The following is a 13,686-nucleotide window of genomic DNA, read 5'->3' on the forward strand; positions in this document are numbered from 1 at the left end:
ATACACCGTATTTTTGTAATTTTTACGATTTGGATACTGAATACTGTAATTGTAGATAGATAGATTGTTGACAGATTATATTGAGAAAATTTCATAATACATTTTGTTGTGACAAAATGGCCTGCAAGAGGACCTTCAGATTTATGGATCTGGCATAGACTTTTATTGTTTCTAAGTTCTCCCACCAACAGTCAATCCAGTTTAGTCCACAATTAAGTCTATAATTATGCAGCTTACCTTATTGTAACTACTAAAGAAAACATTGGTAATGTTGTCACAACAAAATAGCCGGCCTCTGTTATGATCAGTTGTGGCCCATGCTTGTCCTGGGTGGATTTATGGCAGCTTTAGTGGTGGAAGTGATTGGCAACTACACTCTTCTAGCCAAAAATAGATCCTGAAAATGTATAATTTCTCTGTGGCATCAAAGTCATAGGCTACAGAACCGCCAACCTTAATCCATGTGTGACACATTTCTGAACACATTTCTGCAGTATGTCGCCCTGCAGATTGCAATTTCTGTTTAAAATGAATGCTCAGATGATGTCAGACACTTGCTGAAAGATAAATTAGCTTGTGCCATGCAAAAGGTGACAAAGAACGTCATCAGTCCTCAGAATAGAAACACTAATCCATGTGGACAGTGTTTTACAACAACACTAAAACAATAAATGCAGAAGTACACAGCCTACCCTGTGGCAAGTTATACTTAGCCCTAAAAAGGATTTTGTATCCTAGGGGATACAAACATTTGAGAGGATGTGGGGAGAGGCAGTGAAAGTGAAGGTGTCATTTCTTGGTTTCATGTTGAAGGGTGTTTGTTGTGAATATTTAGATCTGGTGTCTTCATTCATACATTCTTTGTTTAGCTTATGGGCAGCATTTAAAAACAACATGGTCACTTGTAGTGGGAAATCTACTCACCTTCAGATAAAAGTTGATATATTTCACACACACACACACACACACACACACACACACACACACACACACACACACACACACACACACACACACACACACACACACACACACACACACACACACACATATATATATATATATAAACAAATGCATATACAAGTTTGCATGTATTTTTTGGTTGAGTTTCATATGTCATGCACACACTTGTGTATGTGTGTGTGTGTGTGTGTGTGTGTGTGTGTGTGTGGTTGTGTGTGTGTCAGTCTGTGTGTCTGTGTGTATGAAATATGATACTCAACAAAAAACACATGCAAACTTGTATACATGCACATGTGTTTTTTTGTTGAGTATCATATTTCATACATTAGGCTTTCATGGTTCATATATACAATTAATTGCAAATCAATGATAACTAAGAGATGGACAAATAAATGTTCCCCAAAAGCCTATTGTGTCATATTTGACATTTACATTAACATGAAAAATTGTAAAAATATTTTTTAATGTTAAAAAATATATAATCAAGTAAACCCAGGTTGCATGTTCTTCTTACATTATAAAAAAGTTATAAATATTACATTAAAAAAAGTATGAACTATCAATCAGAGGACAGAATGCATGAAGTAGATTGTGTGAAAAAAGATAATAAAAAATATACAGTCGGCTAATATATTCCTAAATAGGCATTATACTTATTGTTTAACAATTTTTTTTTTTACAAATAATGTTTACTTTAAGTTATGAGAGAATACATGTTTTAAAAATTTGGCAAAAAAATTGTAGCACGCATTGCAAAACAAGCGTTCTTTTTTCAATTAATTTATACCACCAAATTGGCGACGTATCCTGGGGGATACAAACATTAAAATCAAAAATAAAATTCATGTTTTTAATTTTTTTTTTACAATAATAGAAAAAAAATCTATTATTTGTGTCCTATAGCATGGTAAATAGCAATGAATAAATTTTCTGATGTCTCTTTATGGTCTTGTAACTAAAGTTACACGATTTGGGCGATACTTGTCATATATATAGGTCAGAAAATAATTAATATATTAATTTTCATTTAATTGAACTTGAATCAGATTTTACCCAGTAGAATGCTATTGTATTTTCTGATGCCTCCTATCGCTGACATTTTGAATTCTTAGAAACAGGTGTTGTGAATGAGGCTATGAAATTAGTCTCACAATGTATTTGAGCAACAAAGAATGCAAATAGCGACCTATGATAGCGACCCCTGGTATCTCCTTCATGTTTCCAAGCTCTCAATGCCTATGTATGCAGTACAGTATGTCCAAATTATTTAATCTTAGGAATTCAATCAAGATTCAGTTGTGTGACAAATATGACATCCATCCATAATATAAAATATAACCTATCAAAAAAAGAACCTAACTATTATATAATATAGTTATATCATATGTGAAGATGTATTAATGTTAAAATGTGAGTAATGTGAGTTGCTTTGCTTAAGTTATTTAATTATTAAAAATAATTGCTTTATGGCCAAAAAGAAAAGTAAAATCTTGCTTCAGGACATTTTCCCATAATACACCACAAGGTGTCCCTGTGTGCTTGGTACATTTCCCATTGCATGTGGAATTCACTGAAAACTTCACTTGTTACTGTACATCTATTTTATGAAGTATGAAAACATATTAATACAGATTTCCTCTCTTATTCGCCTCATTTTGAACGCAGCCATTGGTTCTAAATACACATTCAGTTTATTGCCATGTCCGAATGACTGTTTCAATCATTTAAAAGAATGATATGAAGTGAAGTAGGCCTCTTGCTGGTTTCATTTGGGCAAGCGTGGTTATGATGTCAGTGTCCTTTCCCCCACACAGCAGCTGTGTTTAAATAAACAAGCAGAGACCGAAGAACCACTCCGCAAAACAACAGCACAGATTCTTATACCTAAAGCTGATGCTTTAAGCAAGAGAGAGTTCAATTAACAACAAGAAAAAATAAACTCTGTTTTATGATAAGAGCATTGTTTTATGCAATAGTCATATCTCTGTGTTGTTCTAACGGGAAGTTTTTGTGTGTTGGTTACAGCAGAAGAGGTGAATGATTCTTCCCTGCGTCATAAAACAAACATGACAATTTATAATCACTTGAAAAATTGGCCTACATGACTGTTCGCACCAGGAGCTAATTTGGTTGCATCATGGTTATCCAATACAATATTTTTCTTATATACATGGCCACCTAACAAAATAAAGCACTTTGGGCACACCAGCTGGTCATTTAAAACCTGTTCCGTGCCTCTCGAGGCAGTAGTTCATGGTGGTTCTCACAAAGGCTGGGCCCTCTGTATTTGTTTGGGGCCACTGCAGAGAGTTCAGGCCTCAAATGCGAGGGAAATGGAACAGCAAGCCAACAATAACACTTGCTAAGCACTTAGATGGAACAAAGACAAAACCAAGGCTGCCATTAGGTCCCAGAGTGCATTGCAAAGCCAGACTATTTCTATAGATAAAGCCATCAGTTCACTCTGTCTTTGTAGGCGCTTTGTTCCACAAAGTGCCTGCGCTCCTATGTGCCTAAAGAAATATTGCTGAAGATAACACATATAAAATATATTTAAATTCTACTGTGTGTTAAGAAGTATGAAAAAGTCTTATCATGACATACTAAGAGAATTTTGCATGCCATATTCCAGTGGACTTTCCACAGTAACCCCTCGTCAAAGATTGGGTCCTCAAATATCTCAGAAAAACAGTGAACAAGTGGTTTTCTTTCCCTGCTAAAACAATGTAATTGATACAGCACAGTTGGCTTAGACTATGCCATGTGTGAAAGTGAGATTTGTTGTATTCTGTGGACACACATTTACTGTATGAATATATACAGATACAATGGGGCACATAAAATACTTTATGTATGTAGTGGCATATTAAGACTCTTTGGTGCCCCTGCCTTATTATTACTATTAGTATTATTACAACTTTCATTTCCAATCAAAATCTGTCTGTATGACGTCGGATGTTGACGTCAAAATGGCGTTGGGTTCTGACGTCAGTCCGACGTTGGGTTCTGATGTCAACCCAACTTTAATTTCCAACCAAAATACAGCTCAACTTCCATTGGAATTAATTGAAAACACTCGCTCGCTCCGTGCCAGTGGACACGCTAGTGTAATATGGGCGTTGAAATGAAACGCGCGTGCTCATGCAGTAATGTGGATCTGGCGGTAGATCGTACGTCCAAAATAATGAAAATAATAAACTTTCAACAAAACATTCAGGGAATTAAGAACGTTCTGATGAAAGGGTCCATAGGCCTAGGCTAGAGATACGTTTGTTTGAGAATGAATCGCTTGTTTTAAAAGAGAAAAAAATATTTGCGTGGTGCCCCTGGGCACGTAGCTACTTCCCCAAATGGCCCATATGGTTAATCTGCTTATGTGTCTTTGGTCTTTATCTCTCCGAGCTGTTTTTCTATACAGTTAAGTCAAGTTTTACACTTATTCATCATGTGGAGAAAAATTATAACAGAACTGCACAATGTTGCCATAATTATACACAACACAAAGATAAAACAAAATCTGTCTGTGAAGTGTTGTCATAAATTGCTGTTGTGCTGATGGATTGCATCATTCAGGTGGAGGGGGACATTTGATATGCTATTCCTTATCGGACCTCTTGTATCAGCTTGAAAAACATGGTTCCATGACATCATCTCCTTTTTAATGATTTCAACCAGTAACATACTCTTGCCATTATGTCAGCTGTTATTGTTAAAACATACCATTTTTAACAGTAAGGGTTGACTGTTACCGTTCTTTTCATTGATGACGCATAAGAATGAAATGTATTGCTCATTTATAATATACATTTTAGTCATAGTTTAATTTTATAGGTTTTGCATGTCATCATATTGTGTCATTCCTATAAAAAGTTGTAATGGTGGATGATGATATCGCCATGCAATAATCTTCTGCATTAATAGTTCGAATGTTTTTAAATGCCGCCTGTTAGTTCTATTTTTGTAGTGTAATTCTATATATGGTACTGAGAGCCCTTTTCTTTTCTGGCATACATGTGAATTGAGGAAGAAAAAAGATGTTGGAATGCAGAAAGAATTGTTACACAAGCACACTCATAGACACATACAGTTACCATGATCTCATTGAAATTCATACCTACAGTGCAACTCATTTGTTATGATGTTTCCAAAGGCTCTGGAGATAGAATCAGACATTTGCATTTATATTAATGCATTTGGCATTAATCCAAAGCAATTTACAATGCATTTAAGTTTTCTTTTGGAGCAACACTAAAGATATGGAAACAATTCTACACTATAATTTTGGTTCAAATATGGTGTTAATGAATGCAAGATTTAAAACAAGTGTCCACATGTTCCTCCCCACTGAAAATGTGGGCCATTGCCACGTCCTGTCTAAACCAGACAACTGACCAGCCCAGTGCACCATCACTTTAATCACTGTAAAAAAAAATACAACTCCTGTTCCATTTGGTCTAGACCACATTAAAATTCCCTTTGATGCAACATGACATTTTACAACATTCAACATTAGTTTGTGCATTAGTCCACGCTGCACACTATAATTCACTTTTATTTAAAGTGCTTGCTGCTATGGTTTCCACTGTTTAATGTTCTGGCCAGAGCACCACAAAATACAGTTTGTTATTCAATCTCACTTTGCTTTTAACAATAGGTTTAGGACGGGATCGTCCCAAAGGTCATTCAAAGACATTCAGTGCTAGACCGAGGCAGCTGGTCCTGCATGTCTTTTTCATGTACATGTCATTAACCTAATTTCATTTCAAGACTTTTAGTTTACAGGGTTTTTGGTGATCTTGCCTTTCTTGTTCTCTTTGATATGCTGGTTGTAGTCCTTCAGTATTTTCCTTAAAGAAATCAAGTGGTCCTCGCTGCAGAGTCAAATGACGTCCAGCTCCTCCTCTCTGGACGTCTAATGGGCTGGAGGGACAGAGTTAGGATAGGATTAGGGCAGGGGTGCCCAATCCTGCTCCTGCCGATCGACTGTCCTGCACAGTTAATCTCCAACCCTAATCAAACAGACCTGCCTTTAATTTTCAAGTGATCCTAAAGACCTAATTGGTTGCTTCAGGTGTGTTTGATTAGGGTTGGAGATGAACTGTGCAGGACAGTCGATCGGCAGAAGCAGGATTGGGCACACCTGGGTTAGGGTGTATTCTAGCTCCACCCATTAGGCCCAAATTACATTGGCTCCTCCTCGCTGGATGTCTAGCCCCACCCATTTGTTCTGCAGCGAGCAGCCTCTCGAAAAGATTGGCGTTTTACACACACACTGTGATTCAATTATTTAACTTCTGACATAGTAAAGCAACAGGCCTATCACAAGAATGTAACTATGTCATTCAGTCACAACAAATGACCCAATGACTTACTTATAAAGCCACTTGTTTATTTCTGAATTAATCTGTTTTGAAAGAATTGGTTGAGTAGTAAATGACTCAATTGCTCATTCATAAAGACAGCGGCTGTGTCCGAAATTGCACATTCTCTGAGTAGGTATTCGCCTACTTCTTTTGAATGAGTGTTCTGCCTTGAATGAACCAGTGTTTTATAATAAATTGGTTGATAATTGAATAACTTACTCACTCATTGCTCATTCCTAAATTAATCTGTATTTTGAGGGAATCGTTTGAATGAATGATTCAATGACTGTCACTTGTCGCTACTAACCTGCAGTATCACTGAAAAATCCCCCATCATAATGCAGACCATAGGGCTCAGACTGACTCAAGTGAGTGAGTGACAGGCTACAAACAGCGAGTCACTTGACCATTTAGATTTGAAGACTGGAATTAACTGTTAGGCCTAGGCTATAAACGATATAATAAAAAGTTAGGAGCACATACCGTTCATCATCATTGTTGGTGAATTTTCGCTGGCAAAATCCCGGGATTTCTAGCTCCTCTTCGCTAGATGTCTAGCGAGGAGGAGCGAATGGAATTTGGGCCTAATGGGTGGAGCTAGAATATATCCTAACCCTGTCCTAACCCTACCCACAACTCCACCCCATTAGACATCCAGAGAGGTGGAGCTGGACCAGGAGTTTCGCGTGAGGACAAAAGTCTTTCCATAGCAGATTTCGGTTCAAGTCGGTCAAGGGGATTTGCAGCTTTGCTCGTTTGTACAGAAATATAATGTGCAGCAATTTTCCATGGCATCAGTTTTACAAACGTAAATATTCCATAAGTAAGTAGAACAGATGCTGTTTGTTCATTTGACCAATATCTGCGTTTTAGCCTAAAAATTGATTACACTTGGGGCCACTGGGTTTACAGAGAATTTCCTGTAATAAATCTAATGTGTGAAATCCTTCTCCACATGGTTAGACGTCCATTATCTTGGTCTTGCCAAAGACACAAGATTGCCAAGCCTCAAAATAACCATTTATTGCTTAAAAACCACATCATGTTTAGTTTTCTTCATTTAATTATAGATTCCCACATGTGGATGATTTTTGGAGGTTGTGTGGTTCATCTCTGGTGGGAGGTTTGGCCATCTTATAAATAATTTGCCATTAAAATCCTGATGAGAAAAACATTGCACTGCATCATGGGGGTCACAAACTGACAACCAATACAGGGGTCCATTATTGATATCAGCATGTAAGAAATTAAGTCAAGGATTACATATGGACTAGAGAAACAAACAGATAGTTAATCACAGCATTAGTTTGAGACAACGTCACTGAACCATATGACTCTTTTAAAGAAAAATATAATAGTGTTAATGAATTTCGGCACAGAGACTCTAGAGGCTGTTTGGTGATCTTCCATTATGCTTTATGAGACTCCAGTTATAGATATTAATGTGCTTCATTTGAAATTGTTTTCATTACAGTGCTCATAAACCTCACATGTTAATAAATTGCCCCCCAAAAAGTGTATCTAGATGATGATGTGATCATCTTCCTATAAACAGCACTGCAGTTTAACCCTTTGATGCGCAAGCTATGGATACCCCCTCTAATGCACAACATGGGTCTAAAAAGACCCGTATTCATTTCCTATGTTATTTCATGCATGGCTCGGCATTTTTTTGTTTCACCTTTTGAAATCACTTTATTTGAGCATTTTCTATTTCATGATCTATAAATTTCATGATTTATGAATATTCAAAATATCTTGTTTTCAATTATCACAAATTCATATTTTAATATTTCCTAGGTTTTGTGTAAATACATCAAGTTTACACACATGGGTCTAAAATGACCCATCTATGCAAACGTGATAAAACAAAAGAATAAAGAAAACTTTTTGTTAAAATAACCATTGTCACAGTTGTTTAGATCAACACATTTACTGTAACACTTAAAATATGTTTATTGGCCACTTTGTCACGCATAACACACATATAACCGATAACACTGAAATTGAACTGTAGTGTAGTGCAACTGTAGGGGGGATCTCCCCGCCACCAATGTGCAGCATCCACCCGGATGATGCAACATCAGCCATAGTGCACCAGAACGCCACCACATGACAGCTTATGTGACCGATAGCATTGATTTATGACCACAAATAAAAATTAATATGGAGGTACTGCCCAGGTAAGGTTTCTGCCCAACAGCACCAATATAATACTTGTATATATAACTTTCTATCGCAACTTTTATTTTGTTGACCTAGCTAACATTAGATAAAATAAAATATGTCGACCGCAAGCTAGCTAATAGTATTGGACATGTTTCTCTTTTGCACTAGTAATGGATTTCAAGGTCAAGGTAACCTTAGCCTAAACGTTCAAATTTTAGGCTATATCTAGATGTCTTTCACAAAATATCAAATATTTTCTGTGACAAAAAATGTATTAAATAAAACTTACATGCATGAAATATACAAAAGCAGCCGTGTTGAATTTTGAAATGTGTGGCAGGTGAATAGTTTTCTGCAGTAAATATATTTATACTATTTATAAATATCAAAGGTTCCTATATGGGTCATTTTTGACCCATGTGTGTAAAATTGATGTAGAAATACAAAAACCGTGTTTGTTTATAAAGTAAGAAAGGGAAAATAAAAATAATGATTTGTGGAAATCAAAAACAAGATATTTAATGAATACCTGGATTAATAAATGATAAAATATATTTATTTCAAATATTCAGCAAAGAAACATGAATACGGGTCTTTTTAGACCCATGTTGCGCATTAGAAGGGTAGTGAAACAAAAACGATTTTTATTCGAAAAGTAAGAAAGGAAAAATTTAAATAAGGATTTGTAATGATCTAAAACAAGTTAATTGAGGAATACCTGGAATACTGAATGATGAAATTAATTTCTTGCAAAGATATAGAAAATGAAAACTCAGTCGGGTCTATTTAGACCCATGTTGTGCATCAAAGGGTTAATTGAGTGCATTAGAAGTTTGTTCTCCTTGTGTTCCAGGGAATTCTATTAAGTGACTCACGATAGAAAGGGCTCGAGTGGAATCCTCCACTGTGTCCCGCTCAGTCTCGATTGGAGGATTGGTGTCTCGGGGCGGGCCGCGCTGGTTCTTAGCTCGCTGCCCCAGTGCCTTTCTTTCCTGAAGTGCATGGAGAGCTACCAGGTTGTGGACGGCACCTTTCTCTGCCAGAAACTGCCTGAATAGCTTTTTCCCCCTCACTACCCTTGATGGAGGAGCAGTGAAGGTTTGCGAGGCTATCCCTCCAGTGGAGCAGTCTGTCGCAACACAGGTGCACCTGTGTCCGGCGGCCGCTGCCCTTTGGGGGGATCCTCGTCTCCCCCCTAAGGCCTGTGAGTTCTTGTCCATTCCGACGGGCAGAGCTCTATCAGGCCAGGGCACTCATGGACACGCACGAGGGTAGCCCAGGCCGTGCGCTCATAGGTGTGCACCACACTGCATCCGACCTCGCCCTCCGTGGCACGAGTGTCGTGGCGTGCGTGATCGGTCTGGTGATGTCCACCTTAGTGGTTCAGGAGTGCCATCGTTGGCTCAGCCTGGTTGATATGGAGGATGCGGACAAGGTTCGGTTCCTGGTCTCCCCAGTTTCCCAGGTTGGGCTGGTCGGCGAAATGGCGGAGAACTGCGCCCAACAGTTCTCTGCCGCCCAAGTGCAGACGGAGGCCATCTGGCACATCCTGCCCCGGCGGCCCGCTGCTGCCTCCACCCCGCCGCCGGTGGCAGTTCCTCCGCCTGCTCGTCACCGAGGGCGTTCCCCTGTCGCCGCTCCCCCTGGGCCTCCGCATCAGCCTCTAGCCAGGCCTCAGCATGGAGCCGGCCGCAGTAGGGACGCCCAGCCCGCTCCAGGCGCTGCCTAGCCAGGTGGCAAGAGACAGCGAAAGCATTCCTGAGTGGGCCGCTCAGGGATGGAGGAGGATGCTCTTGGAGTTGGTCACCGATCCACTCCCTCCTGGGTGAGGGCCGGGTGGAGTCTTCGTTGGTGTGTGTGTCTGTTCCACCGCTGGCTCAGCCCCCTCTTGTTCGCCAGCACGGCAGCTGGGTGCGGTTCGAGGACCCGGTCATCCGCCTTCTCACGCATCCCTGGCCGTCTCGTGGAGACAGGTAAGTGTTGTGCACCACTCTCAGACCCTGCTTCGTGCCGCCTTTGGGCTGCCTTCGGGCCTTCCTAGGCCTTCGTCTGACGTTCTCGACTGAAAGGGAACGTCCTGGTTGCATATGCAACCCACCGTTTGCCACCATTCCCCTTTGCCACTACTGCTGGACCACCGCTGACTCCGAGTTACGACATAATTTGTACGACATATTATTCTAAACACAATTGTTAGCAAGTAAACAATGAAGAACAAAAAATGATGTCAGAGATGTTTTGACATTCTGCAACAGAAGATTTTTCAGAGAATAGATGTATTTGATTAATCAGACACACAAGAATGTTTGCCATGGCTGACACACTCTTTGAGTGCATGTGAGAAAGTTTTTTTTTTCCCCAAAGCATTTTACATTTTACTTACAATGATAGCTCTCCTGGACAGACAGTCGTCAACCCTTTTTATCTCCTGGACAGACAGTCTTCAACCCTTTTTAGTCGAAGAACCCTTTTACATATTGCATAAAATAGAGTTGCATTTTAGGCCTGCCCTATAGCATGCGTATAGTACTGTATTTAGTCAAAAACTGGATTTAATTTAAATTTTACTTAATACGTTTTAATGTGAGAGGGAATGTTTAGCTGAACTTTAGCATGTTAAAGATGACCTAATGTAGTATTTTTGTGGTAACAACAAAAATTGGTTTAGAATCAAACAACAATTGGTGGACTCCTGAATTAGACAATGTTTTGGCACATCATCTACAGAAATGTTGCACAACTCCATTATGTCACAAATCATTGTAACATTATAAACACCCACCCTAACTGTATACTCGCTTAAGATATAGATGTATTTTGGATGATCTCTTTATTTTGTCAAGGAACATATCGCCCTGTTGCAGTGAGACATATTTCTTCATAACAAATGAAGTTGTAAATTTGTCTCTGAGAACCATTCAAATTACCTGTTGCTGAGTTATACCACATGCCTCTGTCTAACAAATGCCTCTCAGATGTGTGTGAGGGCGCCAAATTTCTGTTCAAATTTTCAGTTCGTTAAAGAATCCTGAAAATGTTTTATCTTGGTTTCCACAAAAATATTCGTAAGAAATGTTTAATAATAAGAAATGTTTCTTGAGCAGCAACTCAGCATATTACATTAGAATGATTTCTGAAGGATCATGTGACACTGGAGTAATGATGCTGAAAATTCAGCTTTGCCATGACAGAAATATATTACATTTTAATATATATTCAAATAGAAAACAGTTATTTTTAAATTGTAATAATATTTCACAAAATTACTGTTTTTACTATATCATATTTTTGCTCAAATAAATGCAGCCTTGGTGAACAGGAGATTTTCTTACCGACCATTACAGATCACACATATACCATCCCCAAACGTTTTAATGATAGTGCATGTTTGCAAATGCAATTGTTTGCATACATTCACAATAGATGTTCTTTACTGAAATATTGTTGAGGACAACTTGTTACAACAAAAAAGTGACCAAACAATAAACTGTCAGTAAATGAGCTGTTCAGTGATGGAAATGAGCAGATACCAGCGATTCAGCATGGTGAATAGGTGAATGAACACAATGTTCCTGTTTGAGATTTTCATAGGTCCCTTATGAATAATTCAATAGTATGTCTCTTTTTATCATTATAAGTTGTTGCTACAAATGTGTTTCTACTTTCAGTTCTAGATTTAAAGACTGAATGAATCGTGATGAACCATTCAACCTAATGACCTAAGATTTCCTCATGCTCACACCTTCATATTGAACTTGATCATTTGTTTCTTTAAATGTATTTATTGTGTTTTGACCAGCATGGATTTTTTAATTAAATAGGGTAGATTTAAGTGTGTGAATGAGTTTTGACTATAAAATAATGGTAAGCAGTGGGAATGAAATAGACAATGGCTCCATGTAATGAAGATGCATGTGCACAAAGCAGTCTTTCAAGCATGGCTATATGTAGCTTTTCTGGGACTTTTTTTTATTACTGCAGAATTCACAGAATACAACAAGGCATATAAGTAGGTTGCTCGAATAATCTTTTTAGAAAAAATAAACAATAGTTATATATAGAAGCCATTGGCTTTAGTGAACCTCTGATTACAGGTTTGTCATTTGGAAGTTTCACTGGGACAGTTTTTACCTCCAAAGCGGAGCAGAGGGAAATTAAGTCGTTATGCTGTAACTATGAGCTGCCAGTTAGTAAGAACATCATTGGGTGGTGCACACAAATGCTAAGCAAGGATACTGATGGCTTGGCAGTAGTCCTTCTCTTTCCAGCTCCCACTCTTCAGCTAAACACCACCACTCCACGAAGTGAATATGCACTGTGAAATTATCACATATTAATTCATTATTATGAATGAGGGGGACATTTGGGTTTAATTAGCATACGACTGGGTTACGGCCAACATATAGAAGAACTTATGGTTAATCCATTAAAATCCAATACTATGCACAGGTGAAAAGAAATCCATAGGATTAGATATTCATCTTATTCATCTGGTTTCTTGCATGCTGTTTTATATTTTACCCCAGATAAGATCCCATCTCAAATTATGCAGTTTACAATTATTTCTCTATTCTTTAAATATGTTTTGCCCCTCATACAGTATGACATACTTTGGTTATTCTGTTATTCTGGTTGTTGTAGAGTCTTTCTGCAAAGCTGAGAAAGAATGAGTCAAGCTATGAGTGTCACTCTAGTATCTCTGCACTTGCTTCTGTTTTGCTGATTTATAGCAAATTACTATTTTGTGATACAGAAGGCAAAATAATGTTCATTTTATAAAGGATATCACTGAGAGTTTTAAATAGGAAAATTGACCAGGGTCCTGTGAAAAGGGGGACCCAATAAGGTCCTCTATCTATGGTATAATCCACTCATTTGGCCTGGTAAGAGGAAGAAGCTGAAAAAGTTGCAATGAGCTGAGATAATGTAATGCATTGCCTTCATTTAACCCAATTACCCAATTTCAAATTAAACCCAAAAACTTAACTTCTAACTAGGGCTAATTACTTCTTGGACATAGTAAACATCTCACTTCTGGACCAAATAATGCATAAGCAGTAACACTCAATTCCAAGAAAACCTGCAAATTCACAGTTCAGTGGAAAAGGGGAGGAGAGTTGACGGGGGAGTGGGGTCATATGTGCGTCACGTTGCTCTTACTCAGCTTCCACCTGCCAAAGAAAACGATATG

The sequence above is a fragment of the Rhinichthys klamathensis genome, unplaced genomic scaffold, assembly GCF_029890125.1.
Source record: "Rhinichthys klamathensis goyatoka isolate OS25496 unplaced genomic scaffold, OSU_Roscu_1.1 h1tg000261l_1, whole genome shotgun sequence".
Taxonomy (NCBI): domain Eukaryota; kingdom Metazoa; phylum Chordata; class Actinopteri; order Cypriniformes; family Leuciscidae; genus Rhinichthys; species Rhinichthys klamathensis.